The sequence below is a fragment of the Anser cygnoides genome, chromosome 3, assembly GCF_040182565.1.
Source record: "Anser cygnoides isolate HZ-2024a breed goose chromosome 3, Taihu_goose_T2T_genome, whole genome shotgun sequence".
NCBI classification, from domain to species: domain Eukaryota; kingdom Metazoa; phylum Chordata; class Aves; order Anseriformes; family Anatidae; genus Anser; species Anser cygnoides.
Window position 1 is genome coordinate 15,010,562 of NC_089875.1, and position 4,464 is coordinate 15,015,025.

The following is a 4,464-nucleotide window of genomic DNA, read 5'->3' on the forward strand; positions in this document are numbered from 1 at the left end:
TCTTGGTGTATTAATATTTGCATTGGTTGTCCAGCCCGATACTGTCCCCAATGGATTAACACTAAAGGTCTCCAAAAACTTTGGTCCAATGCAGCAGTGTGTTGTGGGATGAAAGGGGTGGGAGGTATGAGAACAGTCTGGTTCCTGTTCTTTTCTAAATTGTAATTAAGGTAAATTCAGTTGGTCTTTTTGAGGCTGACTGGCCAAATTGCCAAACTCAAAACTTCCCCCTGTAACTGTGTAATGCGAAACTTAAAAGCTGTAAACCTGTAGTTACAGGTAGGCTAAAGCAACCTGTTAGCACCAAAACAGGGTTAAACTCCTAGTGCTTGCAGTTGCAGAGCCGTGCTAATTAAGGTTAATTATGAAGTTAAAATAGAGATAAAAGGGACACACTTTTCTGGAGAAAGAGTCCTAATCACTCTCGTAAACTCACTGTGCAGTGATATTTAAAGGTTCACTTGTTCTACAGGTTCGATTTCCTTGTTATGAAGTGTCTTGAGGTCTCTTCCAAGCCTGAACAATTCTATTAAATTTGCTTTTCTTTTGACGTTAGGTTAATTTAGAACTACCTTAGTTTCACTAATACACACTTATAGCGGATCAGATGCTTCTAAGGCTTTTACAAGCGCAGATTCTTGTATCAGAGCTCTCCAGCTATGGGTAGTATGATGAGAAGGAGCCACTTGAAAAATATTACGAGATGAAAAGTGGTGTTCTCAGCCCCAGTCTTTGGTCACTTGGTCCATTTGTCCATAATTACTATTGATTTAACTTAGTAGAACCAATCAGCCTGACTAATACGGCTCGATCTGGGCTTTTTGTCTGTTAGCTTCTTTAATTCTGTAGAAATGCATGGAAATATCACCTACTAGAAAGTTTGACCTGAAATGCCTTTTGTATGGGGGGGGGAGGGGGTAGAGAACATTCCTGTGCCAGCTACAGAGATCTTAAAAGCTTCCATGTTTCACCAGTGGTTGATTAAAGCTGTTTCCTTTGTGTAATGTGTACATGGGAGTTGCATAGAGTTTTCCTGTATGTCTGTAGAGAAAAAAAGAAAAAGAAAAAAAAAAAACCAAACCCTTAGCCTCCAGTGCGTTACTGTGATATGTTCTGTGCGTGCCAAACCCTAACAGCCTGAATAAATGGGGTTTCCTTCCCCTGGGTCGGTGACTGATTCCTCTGCAGCCTCCAGCTGAGCCCTCCTGCGGTGGGGCTTAAACCGGGCGCTCAGGAAGCTGGCACACCTCTGCAGCTCCGCGCTGCCGCTCACGGGTGAGACACGGGGTGGGGGGGAAGGAGGGGGTGGGGAGAAAGCACGTTCGTTTCTTCGCAGTGTGAATGCCCTCCTTGGCCTCGCACACGTGTAGCGGCTGAGTGACTGCCAGCCTGCTGCACCACTGCCTTCCCCCATGCCACTTGCTCCCTTCCTTCTGGGCTCTGGTTTTGGGCTCTGCACCCGGATTTCCAGGGGGAGGGGAGCTTTGTGGGAAAAGCTGCTCGCAATTGCAGCCTAACAAGGAGAAACCCAGCGTGAGTCAGTCCGGCCAGCCCCAGGAGTGAGGGGCTGCCCCTTCCTCTGCGAGCCCTTGGGGATGCAGGGGCAGGGAGCTTCCTTGTCCTCCCAGCTCCCTGGCAGAGCAGGAAGCAGCGGTCCTTCACCTAACGCTGCGTGTGCCCTTTCTGGCTGTGCTCTGTTGGAGCTTTACATTAAGGGCAAGCGATGTCTGTGCGCTCTAACTTGGCACCCAGGGGGCCACAGGGGTGGGAGCACCGCGGTTTCTGACCTGATCCACCGCAGCGAAGCTTTGTGAGCGTGAGGAAGCTGGGCTGGTACCTGTGGGCGCTCCCAGTCCGTGCCTTAGCTGGCCTCAAACCTCGCCCAGGTGGGTAATCATCCCCATAAAGTGTTTGTCCTTACCTCAGCGTCTGCAGCGCTGCTGTCTGTCCAAAGTCCGGGCTCAGATAAGAAAACGGGAGTGACAGGGTGGGAGTGGTGCCTGACAAAGGGAACTCCCATCCAGGAGACAACTGATAACCGGCGCCTGCAGGCTGCAGCGTCCTCCCAGGAGAAACGGTGGAAGCTGCTGGCTCGACACAGGAGCCCTCCTGTGCCACAAGGAGAAGCGGCGTCCCCAGGCAGTCCTGGGGCACCGAGCAGAGCCGCTGATCTTTAGATGAAGTGCGGGGCTGCAGCACCCTGGCATCCAGGCCCCCGTCATACCTGCCCTGAGGCACACCTCGCTCAGCAGGTACCTGAGGGGTGAAGGGCCTGGCCTCTCCAGAGGCTGCTGCCCTTCCCCTGCCATCAGAAAATCGACGCGGTGCCACTCCAGGAGCTGAAACGGCGCTAAACATCTTGCCCCGGAAACCCGTTTCCATCGTCAAGCTTTACTTAACATGACCAGCCCCCCTCTGCTAGCCAAAAATAGCCAGCCTGGTGATGGCCTGAAGGGCAACATGTCCCCCATGCTGAGGAGCCCAAATCTACTTTTAAGGGTTTTTTTTTTTTTTTTTTTTTTTTGGAGCCCCATCGGTGCCCACCCACCCCTGCAGTGCCTTCATAACCGTATCCCATCCCCTCTCATTTTGGCTGTGTTTGGGGGGTTGCCGCTGCTACTGCTCTCATAGGCACACTTGTTGAGCGTGGTCTGTTTTGCACAAGCAAGCCCAGTAAAGGAAACGGCTGTTGCAAAAGCAACAAACTGAGAAAACCAAAGGGTTTCATCATATTACACTCACTGCTCTAGGGCACATCCCACCAACTGCTCTCTGGCGTGATGGCCACCCCCAGCCTCTCAGCAGCTTGTTCCAGCCTAGGGTTTTCTTGTTAGGGTGGGTTTGCTTTTGTGTTTTCTTGTTTAGATTGTTTGGTTTTTTTTTTTGGCGGGTGGCAGCCACCCAAGGGGCTGAGGCCACCCCCCTGCAGCAGGACACAGCCACTGGCTCCCCTCCAGCCAGGTGCGTGCGCCCCATCACCCCATCCGCACCCAAAGCTCAGTTTTGGGCCTCTCAGCAATTCCCCACAGTGAGTACAGAAGCATTGAGCTTGCCCAGCCACCCCACCACCTCAAAAAAAAACCCACCTCCACAGCCACAGCGCTGGGGGGGGGGAGCGCTCAGCCCCCAGCCCCTGTGGCAGGAGGAGCAGGGCCAGCAGCGGCTCTGGTCCTGAGCTGCCACGCTCGGGGGAAGGCAGCTTTGTGGTTTTCCTGCAGGAAGAGGCAGCCGGAGCTGCAGCGAGCGTTGCACCATGGCGGGGAGGTGGATGGGGCACCCCCTCCCTCCCTGCAGCCTCCTACCCAGGCCCTGCAGCTTCAGGGCCTCAAACCCCGAGCTTTTCCTGGGATAGCCGCCAGCATCAGCTGCCTGAAGCCTCTGGTGCCTAGGAGAGGCTGAGCACACGCTGCCTTTCCCAGGACCACACAAGGCACGTCTTCCCTTGCTTGCCCCTCGCTTCTGGTCTTGCCTTTTCTCAAATGCTGGAGGAACCGGGCCCTTCGGAGCCCTCTTCCCCTTCTCTCAAACGCAGCTGATGTCAGCGTTAGGCTCAGTAGCTTTGCTATGGGGAACCAAGCACCAAGTGATCACGTGCCCTCTCCTAAGAAACCAGCTTTGTTTATTAAAAAAAAAAAAAAGCAGCCCCCCCCCCAAGGCAAGAACAGACAGCTGGAGAACCCTGCAGCAAGCCAGAACCACCACATTACAGGGCCAAAGGGACAGGGGAAACCCCAAGGATTAAGCAGAACAGGAGAGAGAGTCCCAGGCAGGCTGGAGTTGCTGGCACTGTTGTCTCCAGCAGCTGCTAGGGAGATCCTCCCTGTCTGTCCCCATGCTCAGTGTGAGCCACCCGGGTGCATCCCTCAAGGCTGCGTGACCCCAGTATCTCCGTGCTTGGGCCACTTAATCACACCTGGAGCACCACGGCTGAAGCTCTGCGCCTCCTTCGCCTGTACTGGAAGAAAACCAGGGGACAGCTGCTGCAGCACAGCAAGAGAACAAAGCATCCACTTCTGACCAGAGCAGGGTCACGCTTCAGTCATCCCAAAGACGTACCTGGCACAGCAACTCTGAAAACTAACCAGAAAAATAAAGAACAAGCGCTCTTCACTACGACGTCATTTTAATTGCATCGACACCCAGAAAATACACAAAGGATACGCACCGAGAGCCACCCGTCAAAGAGAGGCTTCCTTCCACTGGTGGGTCTTACTTTCACACTTCTTTCACTCCAAAAAAAATAATATATATATATATATATATATAAAATAATAATTGCACCGGTTGATGTACAAACACAGTCTTCCCTTTTCACACATTCGCGGGTTCTGCCGCTACAGGAGGGTCAAGCCCCGGCATCTGCCCCAACGTGTCGAGAGCAGCACCCACGGGAACGAATGGTTGTACAAAACAGTATGAAGGTTTTCTTACAAACGTGCACCTGCAGTGTTTACTGGTTGTTGG